Here is an 8,554-nt window from a genome sequence, read left to right as displayed (position 1 = left end):
AGCTGACTCCTCTTGAATTGAGTGCTCTACCTGCCCTTGCCATTCACTCACCTCAGCAGAATGTAAAGCCTAGCCACATTGATCAGCTCTGTCTTCTTCCAACTATGCAGTGGTAGTAACTAAGTCCAGACTCTCCTGATAAGCAGGGAGAGTCCAGGAGTCAGTTGCTATCATCTTAGAATTCATCTGGAGTATCATTGAAGGAAATGAATTGTCACATGTTTGCATCCAAATTGGAACCTGCTGGAGTGCGATATAAAGAATAAAAGTTTCAAAAATGGCACAATAATAAATTTGTCTTGGGAAGAGTTTGGCTCAGGCTGCATAAACTATTTGTGCTCTTAAGCACTGTTCAATGTTTTATGAATCATCTGTACATTCTGAGTAGTCTCCATTTTAGGTGACAAAGATGTACCCAGGACGCATCTACACCAGGCCAGGTTCGATGCTGTTATTACTGAAGTAAGAGCAAAAATACATGAACCCATCCTGAGTTCAGAGCCAAATTCAACACCTCAGTAGAAAAAGATTACTTCTCACTCTTTGTCCCCATTTGACGCTTTCACGTCCTCATCTCAGCCTGCTGCTATTTGGGAAGAAGGCTCCTCCAAATCACTTTAATTTGAAAAAGGCTTTTGAAAAAAAGGAGAGCACATGCAGGTATTACACATCAGGAAGAAACCCAGATTATTTAAAAGATATTTTATGAAATGCAGAGCACTCAAAAAATTTCTGAGCTTGTGAATTAGGCAAAACATGAAAAGGCAGATCTCTGTGTAAAATAACATATTTCCATGTAAATTACATGGAGTGATGCCAGCTCAGATTTGGGATTGACCTCTTATTTAAATATTACATTATTTGTCTTTAAAGCAACGCATGGGATTTTGTGAGTGGAGCTGCAAAGCACTCAAGAATATTTACATTGTGGCAGGAGGGACTTTTGATTCTGTGATCACTGCCCCTGCCTGCACTCCAAGTTAGTGTTTCTATAAATAAGGATATAGCCCAAAAGAAAGAAGCATGGAATAGTCCTCTCAGTGAGGTAAGCCACTCTCAGGCCTTCACATGCATTCCCCCGTGAGTCCAGGAGAGGCCTCTTACCTCTTCAAGGACAGCCCTTAAAGAAGGGGATGGGAGTCTACCAGCTGAAAAGTCATTCAGGGCCTCTGCAGAAATTTTTTCCCAAGCCAGCTGGCTGCCTCCAGCTGAATTGCCCACATGTCACAAACCCACCAGGCGCTGCAGGGGCAGTGAGTGCCCATGGCTGTTGAGACAGTGCCTGGACATGCCACAGACAGAAGCAGCCAAGTGGAGAAGGTGGCATGGGGCAATTCAGTGGGCAATGCAGTCCCAAGGTGTCCTTGAGGGAATTTCCTGAAGGAAGCCTTGAAATATTGATGGTAATGGAGGGATCTTCCTTCACTAGATCTTCCTCTTGATGCAAGCCTGCAAGGTTAACTGTTTTTTTTTGGCTGATGAGGCTCATTTTTTACCACATGCATGTATTGTGGTTCTGTGGCAGCTTAGTGAAAAGCTATTGTTATCAAGACAGGTTTGAACACAAGAAAAAAGTGGTAACAATAGGACTAACTGCATTATTTCTGAGCTTCTCTCTACTACTGAGGCACCTACACATCCCTGAGGACTTCAGGTTCTGGCCCTGGTACTTTCAGGCAGAAGAGGATACTCCAATCCTGTGGTATTGAATGACCAGAGTTGGCTGTGGCAGATCTAAAGCAGTTACTCCAGCCAAGCCAAGCTCTGAAGCTCATCCCCTTGCCCTCTCTTCTCTCTCCATGCAGCCCTGTCCCATTTTGGCTGAAAGTCACCACTGTATTACAGCGGGTTTGATAGTTATCCTGCAGGTAGGATCCAAGGATGGGAGGCTGAAAACACAGCTGGACACATGAAAACACAACTACTGGGATTATTGTAGGATCTGGTGATTTGTCCATTATTTCTGGTCTCTAAACTAAAGCTCTTTCTGCACAGGTCAGTGCAACTAATGGGATATTTTAGGGACTCAGCTTGGAAAATGTTGAAAATGCTTGCTACTTGCAAATAGAGCTACTTTAACTGCAAGAGAATTATCCGGTGATGTGTTAAAAGCCTGCATTGCACTGATGACAGATGACGGGAGATATTATTTTGTTCTCTTTCTCAAATTCTGGGTTTCTTTTAATGAAAATACTATCAGGACCCATTTTATATATGCAGCTAGGACAGGCTCTAAATTTGACATGTCTTGCTTTTCTGGTCACCCTAATGCTGGATAAACTTTCACAGGAGTGTTTAACAACATGAGTAATAGCTATCTTTTAAAAAATGCAAGTCGGTACATTGGAGTGACTTATTTCGGTAGATTTTTTTGGTCTTTTTGGTAAATAGATATGCTTCTTTTTAATTAGGCCAAATCAAAGAATGCAGTAGTATTTGGAGTATAGGAGGCACTTGGTTCTTTGGACGAACTCTTAATTTCCTGTGGATTTCTCCTCTGATTCCCATTATGGATAATACTTCCACACAGAGAAGCTCTACCCTGGTAATGGAGCCCTCATCACATTACAGGAATGTAATGGTTGACTAGTGTCAACCATTACATTCCTGTAATGTGATGAGGGGTTTTGGGCAACCATGAAGAAAATGGTAAAGACTGAGCTTGATTTGAAATTCTGAATGGAACTGATATGGCTGGGCTTCACATTTTGTCTCTCAGCTGAGACTGTTGCATATGAAGGGGTATTTTCTATTTCTTCCAGGCTGAATTAATGGGTCACAAATGCTTGCTGCACTTTTACCTGCCTGGTGCACACAGGTGTGTGGACACATAAGGGTAGATCTCAGTGCAGCTATAGTCTGTCTACACTGGAAGGACTTTAGAATCTCTTACAGCTGATTAGATGAGTTACAAAGAGGTGCCTTATCAAACATCACATTTGCCAAAGTCATCATCTGACTGAGAAGTTTAATTCGTTCAACAAGATATGCATGAAATTTGTATGGAAAATAATTCAGAATTATCTAGATGTTACAGATTCTAGTTGTGTGTGGTTTAGAGTACTCTTCTGCAGCTTGAGAGACAAAATCTGCCCTGTGCACTGACACAACTACATTCACTTACGTGAAGTGACATGGCTGTAACTAATTGGACTGAGCAGGCAAACTTTCACTGCACACAGCCAAAGATAAACTGGCTCCAAATATTTCTCCCTGAAAATATTTTCATGGTACCTAACTTCATTTTAGTCTGAACAATACATTTCTGTCTCCAGACACTAAAAATAGTTCACGTACTAATTAAAAAAAACCAAGCTGTGACAGAAAACAATAAAGGCAAGGAAATGGAAGAGCATTTTTACATAGCCAGCAGCTTTCCTGGCACCATTTCTAACTATGAAGAGGGTTATTAGCAAGCCCAGAATTATATAAACAGTTCCCTCTGCCAGCCAGTGTACACCAGAATCATCATTTACTTTCAAAATACTCAAGTCAGCAGAATTCATCTTTTCATCAGTCCAGTGGAAAGATTGGCAGAGGTTCTCAAAAGTGTGATTATGATAAGAAAAAAATTACTCTTTCTCTCAACAGTTCAGTGCCCTAATTTCATAAACTCATAGTTATTTCTGCTTTCTCCATTGACAGAAATGTGTGTTTATTCCTGTTAGCAGAGCATGCTCATCAGCTGAGAGAGTGGGAGCTGCATTCTTCTCTGCAAAATCATCTGCACCATCATCAAAATCATCCAATAACTCCAAGATGAAGAATCTTTGCTACTGGGTGTGATAAATGAGAAAGAAAAAAAGAAAGGAACTGACTGAGTTTTGGACTATACTAATACTGATTATAGTTTTAAACCACAGGGAAAATCTGATCTGGATTTAATGAGAAATAAACAGTCTTAGCTGTTTTGCATGAATTTTAATAGTGAATTTGAGGATGAGCTGTTAATTTCTTTGGCTTTATATGCTGACAAAAAAGGAGCTGACTGGGTGCAAATCACGGCTAATGTTTGCTCTAGATCTGGCAGAATAACGTGGCTGCTCAGAGGCAGTGCACAGAGAGGCTGGTGGCTGCAGCATGAAGCTCAGAGAGAGGGAGCTGAGCCTCGAAGCCCTGCGGCACACCGGGAGGCCCCAGCTCAGTAAATCCTTCAAGATTGCACAACCTGGAACAAGTGAACAGTCCTATGGTGGTGTTACTATGTGCCTTGGGTTATGCAAGTGCTTAAGTGTTTTGCTGGATAGGTGCCCTAATCTCAGTATCTTTTTATCCTGTCTTTAAAATGGTAATAACTATTCTTACATCAGGAAGGAAAATAATTTATTTAGTCATGATTGCAGAAAAGAGGAGGTCTGTAAATACTAAAGAAAATAACCCCGAAGCAGGGGGAACAGGAAAGTGTGTGGAATAACATCCTGGGATGCTTATTTGGTAAGAGGCAGGTCTGTTTTGGAAAGTGTTAAATTGCCGCCCTCTCTTACTCTGGCTGATCGTGTGCCTTTAAAATGTAAAACTACCTGGAACCCCGCAGGAAGATAGCTAACAAGCAGGAGTCAAGTGAACTGTGTTCCTTGCACAGTATGAATAGATGCCTTCACATCTCAGCAAAGCCTTTGAAAGCATGAGTGTCTTATTTGGCCTGAAGAGCCAGAACAGATTGTCTGAATAACAGGCTGACTTTCCAGGATCAGGAGCTGATAAACACATCACTGGTTCTTCAGATAGAGCCAGGTACTCAGCATGTTCCCTTGTGAGTGACCCCTGGGGGAATATTTTTCTCAAAATTACTAAAACAAATGAAAATTGGAACATCAGTAACACTTCTAGATTATACAGCACTTAGAATTAAGATGAAATAAAAATTAACATAAGAAAATGTACTTATTAATGCAATACTACTATTCCATAAGCCAGAGGCTGTTAATTCAGACAGGAGATGTAGTTGTAAACTGATAGAGCAAGGGGCATGTTCTACTATGTGCACCAGCTGAGCCAGTGTCATCTTTAACTGTTGCTGGTGGAGACAGCCCTGCAGCCTTTTGCCCATTCTGCCCTGGGTTACCTCCCCTTCCTCATGCTGGCTCAGGTGCTCCACTTCCTTTTGACTCCCTGAATTTGAAAATAAGAAATTCAGGGGAAAAGACAGAACAAGGATGTCTTCCAGTCCTTACATGCTTAGGCTGGACACACAGATTTTCCTGATTTTTTCTGCATGGAAGTTCAACAGCAGCTCTCTGTTCACCACACTACTTGGACATTTCTTCAATAACTTACAGGGAGGATGAAGGCCTTTAAAAATCAGCTAAAAATGTCCTGATAGATAGTTCTTCTGTATTTCCATTAACTTCTCAAATTCAAGCAATTTTGTGCATCATTACCAACTCCAACCAAAATCAATGGTTGTAATTGAGATGCAGTAAGCCAGTGCATCTCCCATGACCCATGACAGGCTTGTACCTGACAGAACAGCCAAGGCAAAGTGGATGCACAGCAAATGACCTCCCTCAAATGCCCCCCTGAGCCAGGCATTCAGCCGCCTCTCTTACGGGTGATTCAATGGAGAACAGCTCAAGATAGTCATTGAAACAACATCATGCTTTCTGTATAACATCATGGGCCATGGAACTATAGAAACTCTCTTTCATGTATCCTCTACTGTGTTTCTATACTGGTTGATCATTAGCGAAGAAAAAAATACTCCTCATTTCTCTTACATACAAAATGTTGCTATAGCTTTAAGCTGTCAGCTACACTAGTAAACACCATGATTTGGTTATCCACCTTAGCAGGGATTATTTCTTATCAGGAGAAAGTCTACTTTTCCAGAACAAGGGGAACAAGGGCCTCATATAACAAATCAAGTTGTAGCTGACTGTGGGGCTCTTGGGAAGCATGGCCCTGTGTAGGATAGAGACAGCCTGTAGCCTTTGTACTTACATCAGTCACCATGTTGTCTCAATAAAAAACACAAGCAGGTTGGTTTCAGAGGGGTATTTCTCTCAAATAATAAAAGCTGTGTGCAAACATGAGTCTGAAAGAAAAATAAATGCCCTGCGGGATTTTTGAAGTCCCCTCAGTTTGATGCCATTGGATTAACCTCCTAGCAGCAAAGAATTAGCTCTATTTGTGCAAGTTTGGACCTTCCAGAGAGTTTGCTTGTGAGGAGGTGTGGTCATGTGGAATGCTGCTGGCTGACAGATAATATATTTGAAAAAAGACTTTGAAGTTGAGTTGAATAGACCTTACATCAGGTACTCAGAATCACTGCAGTTGTAAGTTCAACTTGAAAAAATAAGAAAGGTGTTTTAGTATCAAACATAGATTTTGTACCTAGTCTGAAGCTTTTCCCACTTGCAGGTGCTTTCAGTATATTCTGGGTAGATATGTGCCACAAGAATGGATGGAGAGTAAAAGCTTGGCTCTGCTTTACATTCTTTATATAGAGAAAGCATAAACAATCATAGTAAATAATACTACTGGTAAGCATGGTAAATAACAGAGATCAGTTCTCATTCTAATTTACTGTTGGAACACACTTGGCTCATTTTGTATTTGTGGTATTTTAAACCAGGGAGAACTCCATGTAAGGCAATGGGAACACTTGGGTTGGAAATAAAACAATGGAATAAAACTCACTGGAGTCATATACATGTTTGAAAAATTAGTTGAAAAGAAGTGTTCACAGTCTTGATTTCTTTTCCCCTCTTGCCATGTTATACTGCAGTTACATGTTCTAGTTTGGGAATCTGAATTTAGAGATTCCAAAGGTAAAATAGGGCAGAAATGGAGAAAAAAAATGGCTGACAACTTGAGCTCGATCATGCTTTTTAAAATCTCAGAGCCAGCAACAACACCTGTTTTTGAGAGGACTACAATACAGTCCTTAGATTTCTGCTCACCTCTGGGATTAAGAAGTATTTTGGCATGAAGTGCACATGTGGAACAGATGCCTGATGACCTCTGCTCCATGCAATGCTCCTCTGTGGCTTACAAGAAAGAACAAGGACTCTGCATGTTCCCTAAGCTTACCTAGATGTGCATTTTAAATCTCTGCTTTTCTTGTAAAGTTATTTGCACGACAAAATGATAACCAACAACAGGTACTTTGCAACACCTACTTTCTGTGCACCATCTCATGTCACACTGGAAAGAAATCTCTGCCTATTTTGATGGAATAGCCTGTGAGGGTTTCTATGCTGAGTCATTGCCGAGAGTACATCACTGTGTTTCTTTGTCCTTCTTAGTTACCTAGTGCTACTCCTAATAGAAAGGAATTAACTAAAAGAAAAAAACCCCAAAGTATTTACTGGAACAAACTGGGTGAGCTTGTTCTCTTCATCAATTAAGATTTTTTTTTCCTGGTTGCTCTGAAGAATCTGCTTTACTATGTCCAGTAGAAATTATAACATTTTTCATTTGTATTCTGTTTTCTTTTACTAGACTATTGCAGACATATTTTCTTGTTTTTTCTGTAAACATATCCACTAAGAGAAAGCCCCTCTTTGACCTGTTCTGGGCTCATCCAAGTTTTATTGGCTCATCCTTTCAGCATAAATCATCTGCACATGATTTATCCACCTACAAAGGTAGTTTCTACTACTCTTTGCTAATATTTTGCCTTTCAGGTGAAGCACAGGAATACAATAAAGGAAAGGAAAACATAAAGAGGCATTCCTTCTCTCACACTGCTTTTACCAAGGCAGGCTGGAGTCTTGTTCTCCTCTCACCCACCCCAGGAACTCCCCCAACATTTGCTATTCAGGGGTACAAGTTTTAGGCTGGCAGAATGCCAGTAAATTCATTAGTGGCACACTGGATAACAGATCAGACCCAATCCTCAGGGATTTAAACAACATTTTAACAGTAATCTTTGATGGCTAGAAGAAATTAAACTCTGTCTGGCCTGAGCTGTCTCAGGGGGTTGAAGTACCCACATGTAGTAGATAATATAATAAACTGTTACCTCCCCTTGTAGGCAGCTTTGGGAGACCAGATGTCTCTTGCTTTAGTAGCTATCTGCAAATTGAAGTGTGCAAAGCTAACATATTTTTGCAGTCACCTCACTACTTACTTTTGGGATTTGACTTTTGGCTAAAATTATCAGGTTCCATTAGTACTGAAAACCTCTTAGCACTCAAGTGAACTGAAAACCAGAATCCAAACCTCTTGTTACTAAGAAGTTACTTGAGAATCCACCTAGCTTTTCTTGTGCACCTGCAAGTATAGCTTCTTTTGTTTGTTCTGGAAACAGATATTAAAAAAAAAAAAAAAAGTAAGAAAGAAAGAACAAAAATGAAAAACGTAACACATGCAAAGGCTGTGTAAGTCATGCCCTGAAATGAGAAAGTGCCAGTACCAATAAACCATGGCTAGTGGCATCTTGTTGTTCCCACCCACGGGGCTGTGTGGAGATGGCTGGGGATGCTCTGGGACAGCTTTGGGGGGTCACTGTGACATCAGTCACTGCTGTACACGGTATGGCTGGGCCGTTCACAGCTGTACAGGACACTGCTGGCTGGGACATGCAGATCAGTCCTGTGCAGGACACGGC

Source organism: Taeniopygia guttata, chromosome 2 (assembly GCF_048771995.1).
Source record: "Taeniopygia guttata chromosome 2, bTaeGut7.mat, whole genome shotgun sequence".
Lineage (NCBI taxonomy): Eukaryota > Metazoa > Chordata > Aves > Passeriformes > Estrildidae > Taeniopygia > Taeniopygia guttata.
The sequence above is the reverse complement of the archived record's forward strand: the minus strand, read 5'-3'. Positions refer to the sequence as shown.